Below are 22,214 nucleotides of genomic sequence, written 5' to 3'. Positions count from 1 at the left end.
ATAACTGCAGCAACTATTAGGCCAGTGCAGTCCACTGCAAGGGCCTTGACACAGCCCCCATGCTGGGTCTGCGTCTGCCCATCACTTTGTTTCCAGTACCTACCACAGTGCTTAGCGTGCAGTAGCTGTTCAACAAATAATAAATGAATAGAGAAATAAATTCATCAATCTCTAATCATTTAACTTTACGATCACAGTCAGGGGTATTTGAGGGCTGAAGGGGCTGCCTGTTGCTCCTCCAATCATGCCAGACGGTACCCTACTCAAAAGTCCAGTCTAGACAGGGAATGTGGACCCCTGGTACCAGCAGCATATCATTAGGACCAACTCATAGCTACCAAACTAGGGAAATCCAGGTCAAGATAAATTAGAGAAGGAATTCACAATAAAATTATTTGTAGAAAACAAGGATGAGGAAAATGTCTTTAATGGGGAAACAAGAGAGAAGGAAGGGAAGAAAAAACTTAAGTTCCCTGTTTTTAGTTTGAAGAGGCAAAACAGGTTTTCAGATGTGGGCAGAACTACATAGAGAATTGTCCTTTGATGATTCTGCACTAGTGCTATTTCCTGTGTCTAGAAAGGGGGCTAGACAAACACACTCCACAGACTTCTATCCCTTGTATCTTGTTCCTGAGTAAAGACTGCCTTCGCTGCCCCTGGAATCTGTCTCTTTGGAAATGCTAACCCTAACCCTCTCATTGAACAGTCTTTTTGCTTAAGTTAAATATCCATGGGAAGCAACTATGGCTATAGAATCCAGTTACTGCACCCAGAAAATGTCACTGTTATTTGTTTCCAACAGTTGTATTGGGCCTCTGAATGTCTCTTCTCATTGTGTGACTGGACCAGCACAATTAGCATAGTTTCAGTGATGCTTGTATTGACTATGTTCTAATAGCTTACTGCATCATTCTGTCTAACTATATCTAATAATATCATTACGATTAGTCTTCTTTCCTAAGCATTTTCCTACCACTGACTACAAGTTGGGAAAGAGAGCCAAACATGCAGAGTTAAAAGTCCAACTTTATGATGTACTCTCTAATATTTTTGCAATTCTCTTTTTAATCTTCTATATACAAAGCTGAATGGTGTATTAACCATACTTCCAACTTCGCTTTGAAGGGAAGAGTTTTTCCTTTGAGTTTTTCCATAAGTGTTAGATCTGATGACCTTAGCTGATGATATCATTGTTCTAGTGAGGTCAAAGTTGGTCTTCATTCAATTCCCATGTAGTTCAATTAACTTTGATCTGTTCTATTACTAGTGTCCCAAACTAACTATATCACTGGAGAAGCAAATAGATCCTCCTTCATGAAAAGGAGGATCAAGAATGATAAACAAATACTCAGCCATCAATCATTCTATTGAAAAGCAACTTTCACATTTTATATGGAGATTTATGCAACGAATGAAATAAATATGTGCCATTATATGTGAAATTGGGTCTGTTTGTGTGCGCTCTATTCAATTGTTCATCAATTGTAAAGTCTGAAGATGGACTTAGAGTCACCAAGGGTAGTCTCCATGTGCAAATGCTAAGCGGGACTGACTAGTCCTTTTCACAATGGACATCAATAAGAGCAAAGCTCAAAACATAAATATTAAAAATATATAAATATATAGAGACAGGTATACCTTAGTAAACTATGTTCATTTATTATTCATAGGTGGATTTCACATCTTTTCTATTACACAAGGCAAAATTTTAATTACAGCCTGGCTACATGCTTCCCATGACATCTTTGACATCTTCGACTGGTCATGCTCAGGAAATACAAATTTCATTTAATCTTCAATTAATCTTAATAACTAAATGAGATAAATATGGTGGGAAATTATGTTGGTTAAATAAGGGTGACTTTAAGGATGGTATGTAATAGTTTTTCCTAAAAATGGTACTTACATACTGATGATTCATAATTAATTTTATATGGTACATACATGAAGATTTTTCATTTCATTAATTATGTGTTTGTTTTGTTATAAATAGAAAGATGCAACCTAAAACATAAAATCCTTGATTTCTCAGATGTTATTGTTAAGGTGAAGTTAAAAGTACACACACACATTAACACAAATGATACAGAAATACTGCAAAAATCTTTAAACTGGCAAGTGAATGATTTAAGTTTGGGAAAGGGGTTTACGGTCTCAAAACAAAAGACCTAAAATAAAAGCTATGATATTGGAAAATAAATATTTAAAAATTGCATTGGTCTTTAAAAAAAATAAAGGGTGAACCCCGGAACATCAATTAATACAATTAATTTTCACTTATTATTTTGCATGCAAAGCAGCTTATACCATATATTTTTAGCTGTGTGTTACCAAATTGATTCACCTCAGAATGGATACAAAATTCAAAGGAATCAATGGCTTAAGAGGAAAGAATTTTGACCATACTCTCTTTTCAAGGAACAATTATCTGCATGAAATCAGCTTTGTGAGGACTTTTAAATGCCAAAGGTCCATCCACCTGCTGTAGTTCTGGTCCACATACATCTACAGGTAAGAAACCCTCCACCTGGTAGGCTCTGCCTCTTTGAACCCAGGTGACTGGACTAGAGGAGCATCCCAGCTTCCCTGCCACAGCAGGAGCCTGTAATAAGTGGCCCAAAGCCAAAATACGGCTTAACTACTTGTCTTTCTTCACATCACACTGTTAGCTTAACATTTCAGGCAGAAAGGAGATGGAAAATGATCTGACAGAGACAAAGTCTGGCCTGTTGAAGAAATTCAAGAGGACAGTGTGAGGGCAAGCAGTGAGGGAGGGATGGGTGTCCCAGGATGGTGTTCCACAGGTAGGCAGGAACAGGGTTAGGCAGGGCCCCGAAAGCCACTGTAATGTGTTTGGATTTTAATCTAAATGGAATAGGAAGTCACAGAAGAGTGTTAAGCAGGGGAATGAAATGATCTTGTTCTCATATATGAAGATATTTCTAGATGCCATATGGAGAATTAATGAGGGAGGAGGAAGGCAGGAGGGGCAGAGGAGAGATCGGTCAGAGGCTGTTCAATTAGTTCAATAGTACATGACAGTGGCCTGGGCTAGAGTGATAGCAATGGAGATGAAGAGAAGTGGATGGTGAGGAGCGTAAGAGAGGAATGACAGCTGATTTCTAGATCTCTGCTGGATTTTATTGAGATGATGAAGAGTTGGAAGAAACATAGGTTTTCTTGCATGGGAATCAAAAATTCAGTTTGGAATATGTTAAGTTTAAGAAACAATAAGATGTACAAATGGAGATGTCAAGTAGGCAGGTAGTTAGATATAAAAGTTTGGAGCTCAGAGGACAGGTTTGAGCTGAAGACATCAGTTTTGGATCCATCAGCATATATATATAGTATTCCAAACTATGAGATTGAATGAGAGAACCTAAGGAAAGAGTATAGACAGATAAGAAAAGAGGATCCAGGGCAAAGCATTATTTACAGAGCAGATAGAGGAGGAAGACCAGCCAAGACAGAAAGCACAACCAGCAAGACAGGGTAAAAACCAGGAGAGCATGGCATCATAGAAGCCAGAAAGGAGTTCCAACAAGGAGGAAATGGTGGACGTGCCCAATGTTACCGACTGGAAGAGTAAGATGAGGGGAAATGCTGCTGGCACAAAGTCCCTGGACCTTCAGCAAGAACAGTTTCAGCACAACGGCAAGACATAACGCCAGATCGGAGAAGGTTGAAGAGTAGAAGGAACATGAGGAAGTGGACACCGAGGGTATAGTTGGTTCTTGTAAAAAGTTTGTTTATGCAATGGAGCTGAGAGGAAAAATGCGGAGTCAAGAGATGTTTTTGTTTCTGTTTTAGGATGAATTGGTTAAATGGATTGGGGGTGTCGGTGCTGCCCAGTCTTCCCTATACATTCATTTCTGCTTTCTGGATCTGGTCCATACACACAGCATCTGGTTCATCCACAAGCAGACAGTCCTTCCAAGAAGAAACACGTGGCCCATTAATAAACATCTACTTAATCTCCCCACTTAGAAGGATCATTTCAACATAGCTTATTCGGCTAATTGAAAGGAATTTCAACTCATTTTTTTTGACAAAATATGTTAATTCATATTGAAAAACAGTTTACCTATAGTAAGAAACTTTTCTTACCAAAATAAAGTATCTTTCCACCATATTTTAGGTTAGAAATAGACCAAGGAATTAAGAAATGATTAATAAAGTCTTTGTTTTAGTCAAAGGCACCGTATTAGTTTGCTAGAGCTGCTAACAAAATACTACAGACTGGGCAGCTCTAGAAACCTATTTTCTCCCAGTTCTGGAGGCTAGAAGTTCAAGACCAAGGGGTCAGCAGAGTTGATTTGTTCTGAGGGCTGTGAGGGCGAATCTGCTCCATGCCCCTCTCCTAGCTTATGGTTGTTTGCTGGCACTCTTTGGTGTTCTCTGGCTTGTAGACACACCACCAGATCTCTGCCTTCATGGTCACATGGCGTTCTCCCTGTGTGTGTATCTGGGTCCAAATTTCCCTCGTTTACAAGGACGTCAGTCATATTAAATTAGGGCCCACTATAATGACCTCATTTTAACTTGATTACCTTTAAAAAGACCCTATTTCCAAATAAGGTCACATTCTGGGCACTAGGGGTTAGGATTTCAACGTATCTTTTTAGAACACAATTCAACACAAAAAATGCAGTAAATCAAAAAAGTCTTTCCTTTTCCCAGTAAAGGGGGAAAAATCACTTTTTGTGAGACATTTCTTTAGATTCATGGCATTGTTGAGATTTCGATCCCGCAGTTCTTATGCAGGCAGACTCGTGTATGTTCAAGAAGTGCAGGATGTGCAACATGGGGAGCAAAACTCACAGGTATCCCGGATTACTCGTGTGGCTTGAAATTCAGAATAAATAACCATAATCTTCATTTTGCAAATGATAAATTATAATAATGGCTTTCTTAAAATATAGCTTTTTTTAATATACAGGTATTTTATTTTCATAATATAAATAGTTCTAAGGAACTTGGGTTTGGGTTTTTCAGAGATAGATGTAACAAGGATGATATAACATTTCTGTTATGCTAAAATCCAGGTAAGGAATTCTTTATTAGGTAGAGAAGGTATTTTTTTGTTCAATCAAACGCCTTAAAGTTTCTTTGTTCAAAAAGAAAGGCGAAGTCCCAAATGAGGGCCACATCGCTGTGAAGCAAGAACTACAGGAATAAGGAGATCAGGCCTGGAGAGAGGAAAAAAGGTGAAGCCAAGCAGCATGATGGAAACCTGGGCTCTGTGCCAAGCACCGGTCCTGTGAGGAGCTCCCAGAGGCAAGAATTACACAGGGACTTTTGCGGTCAAATATTTATCGTTGATTATTTTCCAGGTGGCATGTTACCTTCTTACATAACCTGAGGCCTTCAGTAAAAGTCTATGTATGCAAACTTGGGTGAGTAGAAATTTAGAGGAGTACAGGAATCGAGGTGTCCAGCATGAGACAACAGAGTGCAGAAAAGCACAGCAACGTGGAAAACAGCATGCAGACTGGGAGTTGAGAATTCCATAGAAATAGATGATTAGCCAGAGGTGACCAATCACAGCATAAACTTTCCCAAAAAGCCTTGAACATATTAGGATGTGATTCCCTCCATTCTTGAAATAAGGTTCGTGCCAATTTTATTTAAATCTGAACGCAAGCTGGAGGACTCTGGGGACATCTGGGCGGCCAACACTTGATGTACCTAATTGTCACAGTGTCCAGTTTCTCACACCTAATAAGACCTGGATTCGTCTTTTTGGGGTTGTTTTTGTTTTTGTTTTAATTTAACAATCCTGCAGAAATACAGAATGGGAAAAACCTCACTTGCAAGTAGTTTACATGAAAAAGATTAAGGGATTTTAGTTGTTGAAAAGATCAATATTAGTCAACAATGTTCCCCAAGAAAATAATGAAACCTTGAGCTGCATTAATAGAAAGAAAGTACCCAGAAACAGGAAAATGTTATCTCCACTGAATCTTCCTGAGTCTGATCATATTTACGTTCAGTTCTGGACACTTTAAAAAGACATTGGCAACAGGGAATAAATACAGATGGTGGCAATGAGGATGGTGATGAATCTGGCAGCCATGTCATATACGAAACAAGTGAAGAAATTTCTTAAGTTAATCTAAAAAAAGAAGTCTTAGAGGAGACGTAACATTTGTTCAAATATTTGTAGAGTTATCATATAGAAGTCTGGTAGGCAGAATAACAGCCCTCAAAGAAGTCTACATCCTAATCCCTGAAACCTGTAAATATGTTACATTACATAGCCAAAGGGACTTTGCAGATGTGATTAAGAAATTTGAGATGGGAACTTATCCTGGATTATCCAGGTGGGTCCAGTGCAATCGCAAGAGTTCTTAAAAGATGGAAGAGGGAGACAGAAGATCAGAGTCAGAGAAGGAGACGTCATGATAGAAGCAGAGGTCAGAGTGACGTGGGCCCATGAGCCAAGGAATGTGGGTGGCCTCTAGAAGCTAGAAAAGGCAAAGAAAGGAATTCTGTCCTAGAGCCTCCAGAAGGAACACAGCTCTGACAACTCATTTTAGACTTCTGACCTCCAGAAGTATAAAATAATAAATTTGTGTTTTAAATCACTAAATTTGTGGCAAAATATTTTTAAAGCAACAATAGGAAACTAGTACAAAGAATAAATAGTCTAAATAGTGCTAAATAACAGAAAAAAGAGCAGGTAGATGGGAGTTATTGGGATAAAATTTCAGTTCAATGCAAAATCTCAGTCCAACAGCACCAGAGATGGGACAGCTTGCTCTGTGCAGGCCTCATACGTGGGGCCCAGCAACCAACACTGGGGCCAGAAGGACATGCCCACTCCAGCTGGTCTGCCCCCACAGTCCTGCCCAAAGACATGCAATGTCAAAGACTAAAGGGATTTTTTTAAAGCTATAGGAATGAGAGAGTAAGAGAGAAAAAAAAACTGTGGATGAGAGATAGTAACACATTTTTGGAAAATTGAAAACAAATGAAGGAGTGCCCATTGGTATATCAGCTGATTTATGCGACTGTGGGGTATTGGGAGGCTTTTTACAGATCTAATGAACAAATTTCTGTATTTGGGAAAAACTCAGTAGGTACATAGAAAAGTAAACAGAAGGTATTTTTCACTCCAGGAAATATTAATTCCAAGGGAATAAATATTGATCATGAAAGCACACATAATCATAGTACACAAATAGTTCACTTCAGGGAACAATATCTATAAAGTCATAATAATGGCTACATTGAATAGTGATTTAACCAAAACTGTGATCAATATTGGGAAGGGAAGTATTGGGGTAGTTGAAAAAAATTAAGTCCTCACCTACCATAAGTGTAAGTCAATAAATGATGTCTAAGGAGACACACCAAGAAATACTTACCATTTAGAAATTTTAAGAGAAGACCAGGCGAAAGAACTAAAAGAGTTGAAAATGGTTGCCTCCAGGGAGGAAAACTGGGGTTCTTTTTCATGTGTTTCCTTCTCTGCAGAGTTGCAAAGTAGAAAAAGAAGACACGTTTCCATTCTGGAAGAATTCGTAGGACCAAAATATTGATATGAATCAACCTATTCCTTCCTGGAGTTTACTAAGCAGTGGGTTGTTTTTAAATTTCAGAAACAGCCAACCAGTATATATATAGAAAACTGGCAGCTAAAGCATGCATCTTTCAGGAGAGAAAAACGGAAAAAGAACAGAAGAGCTGCATCAGGACAACACACACACACACACAGGAGAGAAAGGGAACTGACTCCGTTGCACTCACTGTCCTCAGACAAAGGGGCGTGTGACTTACATGAGTGTTCCATGTAATTATCAAACAGCTCCCATGGGGGTGGAATTATTATGCCTATTTTACGGCTAAGGAAGCTAAGGTTAAAGAAAGCTTTGCCCAGGGTCACACGGTGAGGAAGGTGCGGAGCTGGGACACAAGTGCTTGTCTGTCTGATTGCCTGGACTGTGTCCTTCCCGCTGCACTGTGCACCTCACTTACTGACCGGCCATAGAACATGCCCAGTGCCCCATCGGGAGACCTGAAGGGCCAAGGCCCAAGGAAAGATGGAGACAACATTAACAAGTAATGCAAGTATGACCAAGATCAGGGGCGTCAGAGCTGGAGTGTGGTCATAAGGAAACAGACCAAGGTCCTCAGGGCAAAACTGGCAGAGGCCTGGACAGTCAGGGGCTTCAGAGCCTACAAGGATGGTACAGGACATGGCTAGACTGCCTGAGAAATCGGGGCAAGAAATGAACTGGAGTAAGGATTCAAGTCCCAGCAGGACCCACATATGTCAGAGAACAATAAATCAGAACTGAAAGCCAGAATCGGAGCCTCCAGTCCTAGGACCACTGACAGTCCATCAGGGAGAGAAACATGACTTTCCCAAGAGTTACTTAACCACAAAAGACCGGAAATTGGTTTTCTGGAAGCCTCTCTTAAAGAAGAGGCATGAGAAATTTAGGGAGGCCAAGGACCTCGCGGCCCACACGCAGCCAACGGTAGCTCTCCATCCAGAGAAGCCCTCGCATTTCACGGCTGCAAGACTCCCTCCCAGAAGGAAGGCACCCACTTGCCTTTCTCCAGGCCACTAAGAAAGCAGCCCATCTATGTACTCTTCCCTGTGGAGTCCATGGGCAACTTCTGGTCTGTTTCCTACCAGAACTGTCAGAGGCCAGGGGAGCCCAACCAGAAGTTGGGGTACAATAGGACGTTTCAAAAAGATGAGGAACAGGAAGCAACAACGAGAAGGAAGCATAGGAGAAGAAAGGGGAAGGGGATAAAGAAAGAAAAGGCAGCCCTGCTGACGCAGAGGAGGAGAAACATGAGAATCCACCAACAGGCTGGCAGAGAGAGAGATTCACATTCATGTGCCTTTTGACTCATGTTCTTTATTTTTTATATAAAATTTCCTTTGTTTCCTTTTTATTTTGCATTGAAGTAACATAAGAATTCCCTACTTGCATGATAAGTCTACTAAAGATTTATACCAACAGGACTCTATTACTTTTATTTTCATTTAAAATGTAATATGATGCAGAAGGGGTGTTTCCTTTTCTCAGATGTTCTGATTTTATATGCTGTTGAGTCCTAAGGAAATACTGCTTTGGGGTTAGATGCTAAACTGATGGTTGAAAGATAATAGATTCATAGAGGTTGAGGTATACGGGATCAATAGCTATCCTTAATCATTGACCACTTTCTTTGTAGCTCAGCTTCGGAAGAAAGTGCACCACTGCCCAAATCAAGAGATACGAATATCACTTCTAATTTTAACACTATTCTTACAGGCAAAATGCTGTAAAATAGAAAGAAACTTTGGGTAAAGGAAAGAAAACTAGTTTTTCACAGGTTCCAAGTTATATCCAAATCGGTCTTTGTAATACATTTGGGAGAAAGACATCTTTTTGTTATCAAACCACGCCTCTTCTGGAACATTGGTATTATAGAGAGAAGGAAAACTCACATGTAAGTTCAGTACAAGGATCGATATTTAAAACAAAAGCACATCTCTATATTGCTTTCCATTATGGTTAAATCATCCATTTCTTATCTTAAATCTCTTATTTAGATCTCTCCAAATGGTTGATATTCTGTTTCAGTTTTCTAAAAGCAGTTAAACTTAGGAGGTTCAAATTCTAATCTAGACTCTGAACTTCTCAAGGTCAGGAACCATCTTCATTCCTTCTGATGTTTCTTAGTCTTGACAAAACACCTGGAACCAAGCAGCCTTTCGATATGTGATTGTTGAAATGAATGGAACTAACAGATACCCAAAAAACAGAAGTAAAATATCAAAAACGGAAAGGTAATCATTTTGCTGATGTGGCTACTTTTTTAAAAAAACAATGGAGAAAATTTTCAGCACTGACAAGCACACCCTTCAAGTGAACTCACTGCAGATAAAGAAGAGAAGCAAATTTAACCTCCGCAGCCTTTCATGCCTGTTCCTGTAAGGGCATTTCTTAATTAAAGAAAACGGTGAAAATAAATTTGATTTAAAAAGCCAAAATTACAAACACATTTTATCCCACAAATAGTAAATTTAATATTAAAGATATTCTGAACTAAAATTTAAGACGAAATTTAAAATAAAAAGCAAGAAAGGATTAAATATTCGAACTAGTCTCTAAAATAAGTTATCCCAAGGAATAAATAACTGAATGGAAATAGCAAAAAGGCAGCCAAAGGAAGCACACTGTAACTGGAATTGCTTAATGAACTGTACTTCATTGCCTCCTTCCTATCACTCCAGGCCACACTTAGCTGAAAGACAATCGTGTCGGATATTAGATATTTTACTCCTGACCCATAAAATCTATCAGCCAGAACATGTATCACTAGTTAATAAAAGAGAAAATCTCTGCAAATGTAATTAAAATGACTTTACTATTTTAAGTGAATATTCATTATAAATTTTTAAACTGCCACCTAGTTTATACACATAGGATTTACTCTTCTGACATTTCAAATTACAAAAGTGTATTAACCTTCGTTAAATTGGAAATTACACAGGCAGCAGAAAGACCCCCCCACGCCAGCACTGGGAATTGACGTCTTTCTGGTCTGTTTTACACGTGTTTGATGAAGGATGCAATTCAGCTGTTGTTGTACTGATCTCATTCTTGGGTGACTTCCCCTTGGGCAGAGTAGTGGCCACTTTCCACTGGTTATTCATGTGCTTCATTGATTGACACCCTGAGCCAAGTTATTAGATCCTCTCTAAATACATGACTTTCCAGTGGAAAAAAATAACTTTCACAGAATACGCGTAATGTGTTTTTTTAAAGATAATATATATGCTTCACAGAAAACAAAATAAGCTTCCTACTGAAAACATCCATACAAAAACTCAGGAATGCAAGTTAGGCTTCAGTCTCAGGTGTAATTTTTCCTTGATAATTACATGTAATAGTAACAACAACAAATCCTCATCATATTCACCAAACTCAGCCTAACTTAACTACGTGTTCCCTTTCTTTTTTGTTATTTGTGTCTATATTCTGAGACATGTTTTAAAATGCCTCTGTAATTGTTTTTGTGCCAAAGGAGCTAGGTTTTCCCCAATGTCTGTTCTCTTCTTTATGGACATGGAAAGACTATATTTCACAGCCTCCTTTGTTTCTAGATGTATCTAGGCAGCTACATGTTCATCCAATGGACAAGTGTCATACTACATTTGGGAGACCTTGCTTAAATGTTATGTAATGAACATTCTTTAACTTTTTTGTTGTCCCTTACTTCTTCCAGCTAGCTAGAATGTGGACATGATGACTGCAGCTGGAGGAGCTATCTTGAGCCACGAGGTGACCTTGGTAATGGAGCTACAGACGAGAGAGCAACAATATAGAAGAAGCTGAATCCCTGAGGACTTTGTGGAACAGACTTACCACATCAGCATTTAAACTACTTATTTACAAATCTTTCCCTGTCTGAGAAATAAATTTCAACTTTATTTAAGACACTATATTTTGAGTCTCTATTACTCATAGTAAAATCTTATCCTAAATAGTGATGTCCAATGGCAATAGAGAATTGGGCAAAGAAATTACTTTTCCACCATGGACCTTTTAATATCCCTCTTTGAAAAGATGTATAAACCTGAAAATCTCTGAATTTAGAGAATAATAATGTAAGAGTAGCAAATATAATAGCTACCATTTTAAAGGGAGAGGAAAGCTGAAGCTCAGAAACGTTAGGTAACGTGCACAAGGTCACACAGCCAGTAAGTGGTAAAGCCAGGAGAAAGAAGACCAGACCCGGAGAGATGAAAGCACCAGGTCAGATGGTCCAGGGTACTACATCTGCCAATCCTCATATCTGCAACTAGGTCACTTCTGTGAAGAGAGCAGAGTGCCCTACGGTATTGTTCAGACGTACCTCTACTCTGCTGATGGATACTGCAGGAAGCGGGGTGACCTCGCTCTTTCCTCTGAGATCAAAATGATGCTGCCTGTGCATGAGTTCCTACTAGTGCAGCATGGTCTCCGTCCCAGAGACACGTTCATAAAATACTATTGCTCTCTTCCCAAAACTAGCAGTTGGAAATAATTTCTCTCTGCCACAGAAAAAAAAGTTAAACTCAAATCTTTAAAGCGTTTTTCATTTTGTAATTTGCAAAGAGAATTCTTATATAAATAACTATTTTAACCCACAGTCACCTTGTAGTGCATGCAAAATAGGTATCATCCCCATCTTAAAGATGCAAAAAATTAAGCATCAGAGAAATTAAGTGACTTGGCAATGTTATACAGCTATTAAAAGATAGGACCAAAATTTAAAATACATCTTTACACATTTAGTATTCCTTCAATTATATCAGAGGAGTTCCCTGACTTTTGAAGCCATTCTTTAATGCCTTCAATAAATCTAAAGCTATGTTCATGTACATCGATACCATACTTAGGACCAGATTCTCCAAAAACAAAAACTAATCTCTATGGTTAACCAAGAGATTCTGGAAGTTTCATTACCTTTTTCAGGTTAATAAGGTGGTAATCAATGCACTGCAATTTTCAAATAGCTTTAAACTAGTCCTGGAGATTAGCATTAACTTTGCACTCAGTTGCCTTGGTTACATGTTATAGGTATGCAATCATGAGAACACCATGCAAATCAATGAATATCCAGATTTGGAAAATAAAACATAAAATTCTAGAGCTGGAGAAATTCTTGACAGTCACCTAGTTCAACTCCCTCAGTGACGGGAAAAGTTACCCTGCAATGTTCAAACGTTGCTTGATGTTGTACAACTAGTGACAATCAGGACAAGAATTGGAACCCAGATCCCTTGGGGCTAAGCTTTGTGTTCTTTGTACCACACTTGCTACTTCCTAACACAAATTTGGAGAGTAAGTTGATGGAGCAGATACTAGTCTTATATCAAGAGGATTCTTCACATGTTTTCTTTCTTTTTTTTTGATATGTTTTCTTTCAGTACTCTATTATTACACTTAGGATGTGATTCAATTTATAAAAATTAATATTATATACAACTTTTCCTTTTATAAGCTGGTAAGGTTCATTTTATATAGGATTGCATCTGGAAAACAGGATCTCTTTCTAGCCAACCAGGAGTTAACTACACAATTAACCACCAAATTCATGACACAAAGATAATGAAAAAGAAAACGACATGCTTAGATTTGCTAAGTCAGTATCGAGCTCACTTCAGCTGTCCACACCAAATGTAGACTTCTAAGGTTGACTGACACTGTGCTACCTAGTGTTTGTAATTGCCTGTATGCAAATAATTCACGCATTTTACCAGTTAAGTGTTCTCTCCACCAACTCTGAGTACGTGAATCCTTGCCATGTTGCCGTGGGATCCCCAAGAAAGCACTCAGTGGTTACATGAGATATTTGAATGAAGACAGGGCTTAGCCCCATGCCCTGAAACTTCTCAGCCCCACTCCCCATCCTGCTCCCACCCCTGCCACTTGTAAAATATATTTTTTAAAATTGATTTGTATATTTATTTCAAATCTCTTTTTACACTACCATCATCTTATTCTTAAATCCCCCATCTCAATCCTTCACACTGGCAATTAATTTGAAACATATTCAAATTGACGATGTGTAAAAAAACAAGACACAGGCTGTTCTTCCTCCAGAGAAGATAAGACTGAGAGTCAGTTGACAAATGAGAGAAATCAAGCAATATTCATCCAAAAACATTAAGTCACTTTTTCCTACCAACCTTTAAAAAATACTGCAATATACAGGTTTGTTGGTCTTGAGGGGTTTTTTGAGGGGGGTATGAGGGGGTTGGCTTATTTGACTAGTAACTGGTATTCTAAAAATAAATTAATACATGACTAAGTAAATAAATACAATCATTTTCTTACCAAGTAACTTGGCCATATCCCATTGTGTGAAATAGATGCCTCCTCCTCTGTTTTATAGAAACCGTAGTATCACGTCAAAGACTCATATGTCAGAAAGACAAAGGTCACTTCGTGAATATCTACAACTTATGTCTGACCTGGTTAGAATTCATTTTTCCAAATGACCTGGCTGAGGTCCTCAACTTGCTTGAGCAAAGCAGAGGCTACACAGAGAACAATAGAGAATAGCCCCTCAGTCATGTGCCTCAATTTGCAACCCCTTGAAAATAGAGCTGAAAAGTAGACTTCCATAGATAGGCTTATTTACTGAAACTTCTCAGCCTAAATTCTCTAAAACACTATTTCAGTAAAAAACTTGAACCACATTGTTTTGGAATTCACAGTGACTAGACATTTATGTTGATAATGGTTCCTTTTGTTGTTTTTCATCGTGTGTCTTCTATTATCAATCACTATGCAAGGTGCTTGAGAAACAACAATAAGTAGATATGGCCTTGCTTACATAGAGCATAAATTCCAGCAGGGGATTATAATCAGAGGCAGACAAACAAATGCGTAAACAAAATGATTGCAGATTTATGAAGTGTAACATAAAAATAAATGGCTTTAAACGGGAGAATGACATGATACGATTTGCTTTCCTAGAAATCACTCTGACTTCTTGAAGAATGGAATGGAAGTGAGCAAAAGTGAAAATAAAGAGATTGGTTCAATAGCCCAGGCAAGAAATTAGAAAGGCCTGTTCCAAGGTGGTCTCATGAGAGGAAGACAAGTTGACGAATTTGTGATATATTTTAGAAGTTGAGACAGAACCTTCTGATGGATTGAACATGAATGATAAAGGGACAACTGATCAAGAACGGTATCTAAGATCCTAGCTTGTGACTCTATTAGGTGCTAGTATCACTCACTGAGACTGGGACCAAAAAGGAAGCACAGATTACTGGGGAAGTACAGCAAATTCCATTCTGTAGAGATCAATTTGAAATTTCCTGTGAAACATCATAATGAAGATAGTGACTAAGTATTTAAATATAAGGGTCTTGATTTCAGAAGCAAAGCCCGGGTTAGAGAGGCGATACAGAAATTGTTCAGCATATAATGACAATGAAGCCATAGGAGCAGATCCAATTGATTAGGGAGAAACGTGCAAATGAAGAGAGAGTTGATGCTAAGACAAAATACCACTGCTTCCAGAATGGACCAAGAAAAGGAAATCTGCAAGAGACTGAGAAGCTGTAGCTGGAGGAGGTAGGAAGACGACCAGATTTCTAGATGAAGGATCTAGAGGATGATGGCACTATTACTGAGATGTGGAAGACTGAAGAGGATTATTGAAGAGTGGGGGATTGAAATCCATGACTGTGTAAGCTGATCTCACTTGTATGTGGAATCTAAAAAAACAAAACAAAACACCAAACTCAAAGAAAAGAGGTCAGATTTGTGATTATCAGAGGTGGGAGGTGGGGGGAGGGGGAAATGGAGAAAGGCAGTCAAAAGGTACAAACTTCCAGTCATAAGATGCGTAAGTCCTAGCGACATAATGTACACCATGGTGACTACAGCTAACACTGCCGTATGATATACAGGAAAGTTGTTAAGAGAGTAGATCCTGAGTTCTCATCGCAAGGAGAAAATTTTTTTCTTTTCTTTTTATTGTATCTATATGAGAAGATGGATGTTAACTAAATCTATTGTGGTAATCATTTCACAATACACGTAAATCAAATCATACACCTTAAACTTATACAGTAATGTATGTCAATTATTTTTAGATAAACCTGGAAGGAAAAAAAACTAATGAAAAATAAATCAATAATTGTGTTAGCCATGTTAAGTTTAAGATGCCTATGATTGCTCCAAACAGAGATATCAAGAAGGTAATGTAAGTATTTGAGTCTGTACCTCAGAGGGGAGTCTGGGGAGAAGAAAACAAATGTGAAAAATCCTAGCATATATGGTTTTCGAAGTCATGAAGTTGGGGGAGATCACCCTGGGGAAAAATATAAAAGGGAATGAAGGCTGGATCAAGCCCTGTGGATTTCCAACATTTACAGTTTGAGTCAGAGGAAGAGCAAGTAAAGGAGACTGAAACCAAACTGCTAATGAGACAAGAAGAAAGCCAGAAGAGTGTGATACCGTGGAAACTAAGATAGAAAAATGTCTCCAAAAGAAGGAAATCATCAACTGTGCTGAATGCTGCTGGAAAGCTGAGTAAGATGAGAATAGAAATACATATACTGAATTCGGCATGAGCAATTTCAACCAAGTGATAGAGATGCAAGCCAGATTTGAGCGGTTTTAAAACTGAATAGAGGGCCGGCCCCCGTGGCTTAGCGGTTGAGTGTGCGCGCTCCGCTGCTGGTGGCCTGGGCCCGGATCCCGGGCGCGCACTGACGCACTGCTTCTTCGGCCATGCTGAGGCCACGTCCCACATGTAGCAACTAGAAGGATGTGCAGCTATGACATACAACTATCTACTGGGGCTGTGGGGGGAAAAAATAAATAAATTGAAAAAAAAATTATTACAACTGAATAGAAGGTGAAAAAAGGTGATGCATATATAGACTACTTCTTTATGTAATGTGTCCAGTAAGGGTAGCAGAGAAAGGAAGCAGGAGATTGGGGGTTGGGGAGATATGGGGTTAGGAGAGTTTTGTTCTTTAAGAAGAGGGATATTATAGCATATTTTTATACCGATGAGAATAATCCAATAGAAAGAGAGATATTCACAATGTAAAAGATAAAGAAAGGACTGAAGTGTTTAAAAAGTTATGAAGGAATGGGATCCCAAGCAAAGCTGGAGGGACTGGCCATTGGTGGAAGAATTGACTCTCTTTCCATCTTTTCTCTAAGAAAGAAAAAGATGCAGGTTATTTATAGATTTTGCAGTGAGAGTTCTCTGATGACTATAATTTTTTTCAATGATAGATGAGATGGGATCTTCTGCTGAGAAGTGGGTAGGGAAGAGGGGGAAGGGTAATGAGAGCTCTGAGGACCAATTAGACAGATAAAATAGTCATCTTCCAGAGCAGAAAAGTAAACTTACTAGTGTAACTAGGATAACAATCTTTGATGTATATTAATGTGCTTTTCTCTTTTGCATTTCCATGAACGTGACCGTCTCTTTACTCAGAGGCATCCATCTACAGGAGAGTTAGAGAGTAGGTGTCAGGGGGCATAGGAGGGTGGAGATTAAGACAATTATTACAGGACTAGAAAGAAAGAAACCAATGTTTAGTAGAATTCCTAGCAAGACCATACATTTGAAAAACAGGCTTTGTCAAGAGAAAAATGATTTTCTCACTTCCTTAAACTCCCAATAATGTATCAAAAGCCAGTCTGGCTGACCTGAACATTAAGTTTATTATCAGCGGAGAAAACTCAAGACACAGCACAGGAAAAGTCCCTGCCACGTGGGAAGAGAAGCCCACTCAATCCAGCCCTGAAAGAATGTGGAAAGCAGAGGAAAAGGCAAGGTCTCTGTCTTTGCTCCCTCTCAGCATTGACTCTCAATAGTGGGGGTGTAGGAACATTCTGAGAGGTAGGGAGGCACTCAGGAACGTTAGAGCTAGCAGCCCACTTCTCCAGGCAGAGCCCAGGAGAGACACAGACCACCAGCAGAAGTCCCTCATTTGTCTCAACACCATGTCCACTGTGCCTGGAACCAATAGCACACCTATTGCTACTGGTTTCTTAAAGCTTATGTGAGATACGTGTAGATATAAAGGTGCTGAGAGGGCTGGCACCAGAAAAAAGAGACCACAAAGCATGAGATCTGTACAAACAGATGATTCACTAAGATTACAGATTTCAGAAACCCATGCACACACAAGACCTCCAAAACGCCACAGGGGACCAGACGTACCTCAGCAGGTACCAGTGCAAAAGGCCAAAGGTCAATCAGGTAAGACACCCCTCCTCCCCAGCAAAGGCAGCAGAGCTCTAGAGTTTATTAAATAGTCTGAAGTCTCTTTGCCCTCTATCCTAAAATCAAGTAAGCTGTGCCAAATATCCAGAAATCATCATGAAGAGGGGCTAAAGAGGGTGAAGAGATTTGGAAGACAAAGCATCCAAATGTTACCCAAGGCCATGGGACTGGAAACTGAGATTCTAGTAATTAAATTTTATATCTAAGGCTCCCCTACCCCACTGCCTCATCTCCCCAACTTTTCCCTCTGCTACTAGGTAGGTGAGACCTGGGAGGGGGAGATCGCATCAGTTATGGAAAATAAATTAGCCACATTTTTTTTTCAAATCAGAGCTATCGTGTGTAAAATTTTGACCCAACAACAGGAAGGAAAAATCAAAGAATTTCTAGGTTGTGTTTGAGCCCATTTGAAGTTTGAGATCAAGAATTTAAAATTGCATTAGTCAGTTGCACTTTGTGAATGGTTTTCCCCAAACAGTTTTCAAGGAAAGGGGATGGGTGGGTTCAATCAGGGTTGAGATTTGCCAGTCAAATGGAAAGCAAAAAAGAGGGGCAAGGGAGTTTAGGGCATTAGCAAGGGAGTGATGATAATGATGGACCATGACATTAGGCTGGACAAGAAAGGAAATGAGGATGGGGGAACTGATGGATAGGGCACATGGGGCCGATGGACTGGAGGTCTCCACGACATTGAGGAATTGCTGCAGTGGGTGTACTAGAGCAACAGAGCTGGAAAAATAAGAGAGGAGAGTCAGAGAATGGGATACTATCTCAAGATTTCAAAGGTGGCAATGGTATCGTTCACAACATTTTAAATGTGTAAACTTATCACATACATTCACACACACAATTGTATTTATTTAACTATCTTTGCCTACAGAGAAAGGGAAATTTAATAAAGTGATTCAGGAAATTATTTAAAACATTTAAGAGGAAAATCTACATTCAAGTACACTAGAGAAATTTAGAAACAACCATTGTAATACAAACACTTAAATACTAATGACAAATCCATCATTTCTTTTCACTGATACAAGTCTCCTAAGAAACTAAACCATAATTTTATCAAATTACTTAGTTGGATAATTAGCTGGTTAATTAGGGGAAGTTATTCTACTAGTTTGTTTACATTTTTAAGAAAATAAAACTGCTTTTGTTTCTCTATATTTTTGATTTAGATATCTTTCTTACAACTAAACCAAATTTTAAAATTTTAATGCAAATATCTAGATTTAAGGATAATCATCACTACAAATCCCTTCCACTTAAGCACAAGGACCAAACATTCTAATTTTCCGGTCTTACCAAGTGACCAGCAAATGTCAGTTCATCACAGAAACAGAGAATTAGCCGCCCCTGCAGTTCGACTTTCTGCCCTTCAGTATCCAGTTCAGTTTGCAAAAGTTTTTTCTGTATCTCCACAGAACGCAAACATTTCATATTCTTAAAAAGGAAATATTCTTATAATCTTCCTACATGTGGAATTCAGACATTCAGAAGCTGATCAAGGGAATAATTCTATATATCCACTGTTAAAAGAAAAAATACCATTTGAGAGATAATTAAAACAATCAACCCCTGAGATGAGCAAAATTAACGTGAGAAATGTATTCAAACAATCCCAGTTAAAAAATAATGTTTTAGTTTTAAATATGTAGTAAAATGATGAAACCACCATCTTTTTAACTAACAGTATAGAAATCAAGGGTCACCATATTGAAGACAAAGGCCTGATCTGGCCTCAATTCTGCTAAGCCAGCAGAGGACTCGGAAATGATTTGAATTTGAATACATTTAGACAAGGCAGGCCATTCTGAAGTTCCCACAGGATTCTCTACTCTTTTTCAACCCATAACTTTGCTCACTGCCCATAAATGATTTTTTAATCGGTGACCTCTGGTCTATATCACTCTCTATTTTTTGTATAGAGTAGTATTAAATTGTATTGCTCTTACTTTCATTTTCAAAATATTAAGTAATCTTAGGTTTTTAAATTTAAGCTGCTTTTTTTCATATTAAAAGTATCCAAAATGCTTCAATCTCTGCCAGCAACTGTTTGACCTGAATTCCTTAAGTAAATTCATTATTGCCAAAGATTTGAGAAGACAAGATAATTCTTAAGTGTCTTCCAGTGTCAACCACAAAGAAGTTAACCCATTTTTGCACACATTTGAAAAAAAATATATATAAATATTATTTTCTTAGATTCACATTCCTTGAGGCATCATTCAAACTTCACATGCGGTTCAGGGTGTAGTAATTAGCAGTAGGCTGCTTACATTCGCTAGCGTATTTGTACAAACATATGTTGGCACTCAGTTCCATATCAGCTACACATCAAAGAAGGGCGCTGAGAAGGAATTATTCCACCTCGGGGCTGGATTAGTGTCTCTGCCTGAAATTGCCCTCATTTAAGGGTAGGGTTTGGGGGACATTAAAGAACCTGCACGGCCTGGGTATTGGAGCGAATCCATTAATAAAAAGCAGTGCTGAATATTTCTGCCATTCTTTTTCCGGGCCTGCTACTAGGATCCTGGGGCAAGTTGTAACCTCTTTCCTCTTCAGTTTGCCAGTCTGCACAAGGCAGGCCAGATAATTCTGTCCCAGGCACTTCAGAGGAGGATGGGCATGTCAAGAATCTTCATGTTAGGAAGGTTGGTGCTTCTTTCTGCTAACGCCCTTTCTCAGGGATGCACAAGTCTTCCCGTCGCCTCGCTCCACAGCCACCACACCTCTCTGTAGACATTAAAGCCCTGACCCTCCAATACGGCCAAACCAAGGACCAAGGAAAGAAAAATCTCCCTCATCTCATTTCCCAAGAAAGTCTGGCTTTCTTTTTATCACTGTGAATTTTAATAGCACTACTGCCAAAATAAGCTCATGTATTTTTCAAGAAAACCAAATAATTTTAATAATATTTAATAATAACAAGCTGACAATGTACCAAGTTCTGTTCATGTTTCCCCACATTCAGTCCTCCACAACAACCTTTTAGGGTAAGTACGATTATCCGCATTTTGCATATAAGGCCACAGGATTAGACATTATATAACTTACCCAAGGTCACACCACTAAGGCACAAAGCCAAAATTTTAACTCAACTCTGACTCCAAAGCCAGGTAACGTAACTGTTTTACCAGAGCTGAGTGCTGAGGTAAAATCAGCAAAAAATGATCAAGAAGAGACTGTCAATCAGTAATGTGCTGTAGCCAGCTCATACCAGTTTGGGAGAGCCAACTGTTAAATCTTCAGAAATTGTGTGACAGTCATTATTAAAGTTTAAATTATATAAATGTATAACTAAATAAATCATATTAAGAACAAACAACATATAAATTATATTAAGAACAAAAAAATTTACATGGCAAATGGATCAACACAATTTCAAAAACACCTTCTAAGGGAAGGGTAAGTCACACTCCCGAGAGACATGATACTCATAAAGAAACACCCGGAATGCAAGTTTTAAAAGCCTACTGTTTCAGTTATCTATTGCTGCCCAACAAACTACCTCAAAACTTAGTGGATTCAACAATAACCATTTTATTGTCTCTCATCATTTTTTGAGTCAGAAGATCCGGCAGGGCTAGGCTGTTCCACATGTTGTCCTGTGAGGTGGCAGACGCGCTGTTCTGAATGGTCCAAGATGGCGTCACTCCAATGTCTGGTGCCTTGGCAGAGACGGCTGGAAAGCTGAGCTCGGCTGGGACTCTTGACTGGAGAACTTACACACGCCTCTCCAGCACAGCTGTCTCAAGGTAGCTGAAGTTCGTATATGAAATGTAAGGCTCCCAGAAAAGGTGTTCCAAAAGATAGGAGGTGAAAGATCTTAAGGTCTAAGACCTCAAATGAGCACAGCTTCACTTCTGCCATATTGTGGCCACAGAGACTGCCGGAACTCAGGGGGAGGGGATTCAGCTGAAGCTGGATGATGGCTAAATGGGTGTTCATTACCCTATATATATGTTTGAACTTCTCTCTATTTAAAAACAAAAAACTGTTTCAATGCCAACCAAGCAAAAAGCATTAACTGGTTGCATACGCCAAACACAGGGGAAGATTTAGAGAGAGTGCAAAAACGCACTTCCTTACAAACTGGCCTGGCCAGGGCTCCTTAGAGAAATGGCTGATTCAAGGACTGAGCAGGAAATATACAGAATGAGCCCGGGGTATCTTATAGTGCTAGAAAGTAAGGAAGTGCTCAAAAAAAGAACAACACAGACATAGCCGCATGTCAAAGGGACCCAGGAGCCAAGTGAAAAAGCTCCCAACAGCCAAAGCTGGAACAAGTTAGGAAACAAAATAAAGTCGTATTGAATTATAACCCAAAGTTGAAAATAAATACCCATGAGTCTATTTTGACATAAATAAATGAGTAAATAAGCAAATAAATGGGGAGAATGAACAAATGTCCTAGCAAAAGAATTCTAAATAATTTATGCAGACACTCC

General features: G+C 38.9%; 1 long non-coding RNA gene across 1 annotated transcript in view; it reads right to left on the bottom strand.

The window, feature by feature from the left end:
• The window catches only part of LOC131411113 (uncharacterized), a 44,205-nt gene that overhangs the window by 7,387 nt on the left and 14,604 nt on the right, over positions 1-22,214 (bottom strand). The window lies entirely within an intron of this gene.

This window comes from Diceros bicornis, chromosome 11 (genome assembly GCF_020826845.1).
Source record: "Diceros bicornis minor isolate mBicDic1 chromosome 11, mDicBic1.mat.cur, whole genome shotgun sequence".
Classification (NCBI taxonomy): Eukaryota; Metazoa; Chordata; class Mammalia; order Perissodactyla; family Rhinocerotidae; genus Diceros; species Diceros bicornis.
Note: the sequence above shows the minus strand (reverse complement) of the source record. Positions and strands in the feature narration are given on the sequence as shown.